Genomic DNA, 6,368 nt, shown 5'->3' with positions numbered 1-6,368 from the left:
GGGATACTTGGTGCTGCACATCAACAACTTGGCAACACTTCCTGATTTTTGATGTAGTTTTATCATGATCTCACATATGTGAAGAACAGACACATATTCAGACCCAAGCTCATTTCCCTTGCCTAAACTTTCCAGGCCTGAGAAATGTCAGACCAGAGCTCCTTATGCCCAGAGCATCCTCTTCTGGTACCCCTGCACTGAGGGGAGAATGCAGCATGTCCTTTACACATCTGCTGCTACCCAGCCAACGTCCAGTTTCTGTTTCAGGTTGCTTGGTTTGTGGGCACACCCATGCTCTGTAAGTGGTATTAGCATGGCCTTGGATGCAGATCATGTCCTCCTTTCCTCACTCATCATGTACTGTTCATGCCTTAATCTGAAACTGTTTAAATTTATTGCTGTGGTATTTGGATGAGTATTTTTGCTCATGCTGGCTGCACAATTGTGCAAGGCTAAGCAAAACCTCAGCTAAGCTATATAAATACTGAGATGGCCAAAGAAAGATGGATAGCAGAGCTGCTGCTACAAAAGTTTATAGGATAATTTGTCCATATAATGTTAAAACGGGTTAAAACCCAGACAAGTCCACTCAAGGTCTGAGGCTTAAAACATTCTGTTATTGTTATAAAGGCTAGAATTTACTGTATCTCTATGAATGCACAATTGCCATTAATATAATTTTTGTTTGGTAATTTGCAGACTTTGGCCTGTCTCTGTCCCATTGTTTCAGTGAAGTCTTGGTTCCCCCATGGCTCTCTTAAGCTCTTGTATCTCTGCCAATGCCACTCATGCATGCAACAAGCTCTGTTGCTGTTCTGCTGTGGCCAATCAAACTGTGCCAGAGGACAAGCTACTTCAAAACCCTTGCCAGTCCCATCTCCTCTGAGTGAGGAAGAGTGTCTCGTGCCTCCTGTCCTGAGCAAGGGCAGTGAAATGCATGTCCAGCAAACTGCATGTCCAGCTCAGCAGGCAGCTGTGCAAGGACCTGACAGACTCAGCGCACCTCTGCCACTTCTGCAGGCATGTTGCCTTTCATCCCTTTATGTGAAGAGGGGACCTCTTTTTTCAGTGGGAACTTTAAACCATCTCAGGATCTTTGCCTTGCAAGTCTCCTCCATTACATCAAACTTCTTTGACTTTGTTGCACATCAGTTAGCTTCACTTTTTGGCAATATTTCATATCTTGCTTACTGAACCAGGTACAGGAGCTAGGCAAGTCTGCAAGGATGTAAGTGGCAGTAAGGGGAGCAGTGGGTACATTTAAGGAGGTTGCTGTTAAAACACTGGCTTCAGCACCCTCAGAGGTGCTGAGGAAAAGAAAATTAGGCTGAAAGCTTTTCTGCATGCAATAAGCTGAATTTCTCCCTTTGCCATGGTGCACCCTTTGCAATTGGAGTATCCACACCAAAAAGAAAATTAGCTATGGGGCTATTAGAGAGTTTTAGATGCTCCTAGTCCCATGAGGTGCTTTATTTCAAATAGGCTGGGGCAGTCACATCCCCTTTCTGATCTTCTAGCCCTAGTGGACAAAAGTGTTGGAGCAAGGATCAGGAGTTCAGTTGTGACAAGATGCAAAGCTACTGATTTTCTTCCCAGGCACGTATTGCTTTGCTTGAGATTTCAGGAAATTATTGTTGGCCTTTCGGAGGAGTTCCAAAGTGCCTTGACAGATGGTCTTGTGACAGGCTGTAAGTGCCTGGAAGTAATCCCTGGAAGTAAAAGAGTCCTAGTTTTTCTGGGATAATTCATGATCTCTGGACATAGTATTGGAAACACAATAGAAGACTACATAGTTAATTTTCCCCTTTTTACATCCCTCAGTCCAGCAGGTCAGGCTTAGTTGTGACTGAAGTTTTTTGGTTTTATAAAACTAGTTTTATTTTTAAAATCAAAGTTAATACAGCAGACAAATATCATACTTAAACTGTGGCATATCAGAGACAAGATGAATGACAGCCATCGCCTGTCACTTTATGAAGCAGCTCCACAATCTGCCTGTCTTTTAACACCTCTTTAACCTTAATTTTGCTGATTTGAACAGTCATTAATTAACTTTGTATAGTATACACAGCTGATAGACCTGGAATTTCACGGTCTATTAGAGTACATAATTTGCATTTCCATCACAGTGTTGTTAAACCAAATCATTATCTTAAACTACACATATACATCACATTTTAGGAAATCAAACCAACTTGTGTCCAGCTGTATATTTTTCAATTATATTTATTAATGTCACTTTTCTTTTTACTTATTCAAAACATATTCCACAGATGGTTGCATAAAAAAAGGTTATTGCCCTAAACCATATTAATAAAAGCAAAAAAAACCCCAAAAATAAAAAAGCCAAAACCCCCAAACTATAGACCTTAGCTGTGGGAAGGATAGCTTACACTTTACTACGTAAACAACTGTAGTGTTACATCTCCCAGTCTCTGGCTTCCAACTTTACTTTCCCTACTCAGTAATTTAAAAGCCACTACAGATGTCCATATAATGGCAGAGAGCTCTTCTCCTCGGTGGCAGCTGTGGAGTAACTTGTGGTTGGTGCATCCCCTCTCTGGCAGTCTGCAGCCGCCTCAGACATCTTCCTGCTGTGTGCCTGGCCAGTGCCTCGCTCAGGGCTGGGAGCCGTGCCCATGCTTTATTGCACCAGCAAACCATGTATATTTAAACACCCCTTTATTTTGTTCAGAACATATAATCTAGTAACTGAGATTTTTTTGGTTTTTTTCACTACATTACAGATAAACTGTGACTACGAGAGCAGATTGAGATGCTGACATACAAGCACTGGCTCTGCACCTGGGTTGTGGTTATCGGAGTGGACCATAAAACTGCTGCATTAGTACAAAGAAACTGAAGAGAACAAAACAAACCCAAAACGTAAGTTCTTAAACCATTTAAACTAAAGGCAGACAGTGATGGGACAAGTGGAGTGGTATTAAACTAAAATACAGGAGATTTAGATTAGTTGTTAGAAGAAATTCTTCACTGTGAGGGTGGTGAGACACTGGGACAGGTTGCCCAGAGAAGTTGTGAATGTCCAGTCCCTGAAAGTGTTTAAGGCCAGGCTGGATGGGGATCTGAAAAACCTGGTCTAGTGTAAAGTGTCCCTTCCCATAAGAGGTGATCTTTAAGGTCCCTTCAACCATTTGTGATTCTATGAAGTGTTGTACTGCTACAAAAAGGACCAGAAGAAGTAAAAACCGAACAAGTCACCTCTTAAACAATTCTATCTGAAAGTAAAGCAAAAATCTGGACAGGAAGGTCCCTGGCTGAGCTGCAGGAGCAAAGGCAGCTGTGCCTTGTCAGCTCTGAGTCTCTTGAAGCTGCAGCATCCTCAGCACTCTCTGTCCAGCACTAGCTCCTTGGCCCCAGCACTTGTGCCCCGCTGAGGTCTAAGATGCCCAATTTTGCCCACTGTGCCCTCCCTTGATCCCACATCCTCTTGCCCATGGTGCTCCCAAAGGCTGTGCCCCATGCACTGCCACAGCTTGTCCCACTCAGCCCTGTGGCAGAGGACAGCCCACAGGCAGCCTGTCTTTTCCTAGCAGCTTTTCCACAGCTCAATCTCTCACTCTTGACTGAGTGCCGGTGCATCTCTGTAACAGGAGGCTGACATTCTCTTTTCTTTCCCATGATGACAAGCCTGCAGTGGTAGCCAGAGTATTGGAAGTGGTGGCTGTCACATTTGGCAATGCAGCTGCTATTTGGCATATTTTGATTTGCTTAATGCTACTACAGTACTACAGTGGGTGGTGCTCTTGCCCACATCCACAGACCTTAGGCAGAAACAAAAGCAACACAACATATTGTTCAAATATTGCATATAGTGCAAATTCTCCTTACTTCCTGCCACCCCAATAAAAAAAATCAAACCCGGGGTAGCTTGAGGAAAAGGTTGAGAGGTTTTGGGGAGGTGTTTTTTTGTTTGTTTGTTTTTGGTGTAGTTTTTTAGAGGGAAAGAGTAGAAGTCTTTTTCAAAATGGACTTATATTTGCTATAGATGTTAGGCTTCAAATGGTGATAGAAGCTCTTTTATTCTCTCTCCCTTGATGACAGAGGCAGTGACTGGTTGTGTCTGCACACACTGCTTGAACTCTATGCCACAAATTTTTCTCTTCAGACTTAATGCTATTAAACAAGTTACTGTCTTGATGTTTAGTCATCAACATCTTCTGCCTATGTAAAATTAACGTTAAATAAATAAATAATGTAAAAATCAGTCCCCACAGCCAGAGTTATTATTTTAATTGAATTTGTGAAAAATAATGAATTAGCAAACCACTGCTATTTTGCTTGCCTAGGTTAAGTGGCAAGTTTCAGATTTTACCTGCATGGAAAAGAAAGGTATTTCAGTGTCTGAAACTACTCATCCAACTATGAAATTAACTGCAGCTATTAGTCACTGTGAGTACTTTTTATCTATGTCACACTTCTGAAAGTAGTGAAAGTAAAAGTGCAGAGAGGCAAAGGCTCTTGGAGTAAATTTTGACACACAGGTACTAGCAAATAATTTTCCTCCTGTTAGTTATTAGAAATTGCAGCCTTTGATATGCTGGCAAGAGTGACCTTGATGTGCACATCCTTTGAGAAGGTTGTACCAATTCTTCACCTGCTGTCACTTGGGCCCGGTGAAGCTGGTGGAAATTTTTCCAGGGTCTTCCATGGGCTTTGAAATTTGGTGTAAGCTAAACGCTGACAGGTTGGAAGAGTTTAGCATGCATTTTTTGTAGTAAAGCAGTACCAATGCTCACAGAGGAAGGAAACTGCTTTTAATATTGCATTAAAAATACTAAAGTGAGTCTGATTGAGAATTAGGTTTAAGAATAATGAATTGGCATCATAGCCCGTGAGAGCACTTCACCTGACTAGTACCATGCACGTGCCTTGCTGAACTTGCAGAGGACTGTGGTGTGCTGCTCTTTTGACTGTTGTGTCCCAGTTGAGATGGTGCAAAACCAAAGGGGAGCACTGGGAAGAAGAATTAGAAATGTTCATGTCATGGAGCTGTTTTGTTTGTCCCTCAGAAGAGTAGAGGATGAGTTAGAAGCAAGTGCTCCTAACACAGGTCACCAAAAGGTCATCAAAAGGTGTGTGATAGCCAGTACAGCTCTTCTCACTTGCATTTTAGTACAGCCTGGAAGGTGGGGACGTCCCTCTCCTTACAGGCTTCAGCCCCCTTGTCTGGGGATGAAACTCAAATCTCCCTCTTTCAGCCTAAATGTCTGAAACTGGCTTTAGGCTGCTATTTAGAAACTGTCCAGTCCCTGGGAAAGAGCCAGGACTGCACAGCTCTTTGGCAGATGTTGATGTCCATCTGTCCTCCAGGGAAAATGCTGGACTTCAAACCGAAAGTGGCTGCAGCTGCTTGACAAGCTCAGCCTTGACCCTGGCAGCTGTCAGACACACACCTTTACCAGGTATTTTCCAGCTGAGAGAAAAGAGCCTTTGCAAGCTGGGCCCTTGACAGGATTTCCCATCATATGCACCATGTCCATGTGTCTGCTAGGGGGCACATGTGTCCATGTGCCATTGAGGACGGTAGGGCAAGGGGCAAGCTTGGAGAAAATGGTCCCTGTTTAAGCTGATGTTGTTTTGACCGAGTCTGAAAGGCTTGGACCTAAAGTTTTTTCTCAGGAGTCATCTCTGTCCCCTCTCCTTCACAGAAGTAAGAAGCAGTCTCTGCCCACATGCCCAACACCTGCTGGTTGAAGCTAGAAGTGCCCAGTGGTGACCAGTGACTTCTCTCTGCTGCTCCCTCCCACTTTTCTAGCATAAAGCTTTGTATGCATCACACTGTTACTATTAAATGTTCATTACATTAACTTGATGGTAATATTTGAAGATACTGCTGCATAAAATCTGTTGGGTCAATTTCACTCTAATTACGGGTATGGATCTGTATTCACGCACAAACTCTGAGTATATTTTTAGGCCCTTCTGTTTGCTCCCCCTGATTCAGGATTGCTGTCTCCATCTCTCCCACTCATGATACAAGCAGTAACTAAACTGATGGCTCTTTCTGTCTGCTGGCAGGAGAGGATGAATAACAGCAACAGAGGAGATGAGAAAGCCTCCTTTGCCATGCAGTGGCATGCACATCCTGTGCTGTGCCAAGATATAAAAAGAAGTTAGCATTTCTGATTTGAATTGCAAGTCTCCTGGCGAGACGCTTCTGCAAGCTCAGGGAACCTGGGAAACAATTATTCCTGAGCCTTTATATGCATTGTGTGCTGGGTCTTCCAGCACTGCACAAGTAAATTAATGTTTTGCTCTTTGTTTCTTGGCTTTGCTCGATGTAACCTGTGGCCAAGATAATATATTTTACAGCATTTTCCCATCCAGTGGCACCAGCCTTGAGG

The sequence above is a fragment of the Parus major genome, chromosome 2 (assembly GCF_001522545.3).
Source record: "Parus major isolate Abel chromosome 2, Parus_major1.1, whole genome shotgun sequence".
NCBI lineage: Eukaryota > Metazoa > Chordata > Aves > Passeriformes > Paridae > Parus > Parus major.
This window is presented reverse-complemented; position numbering follows the sequence as displayed.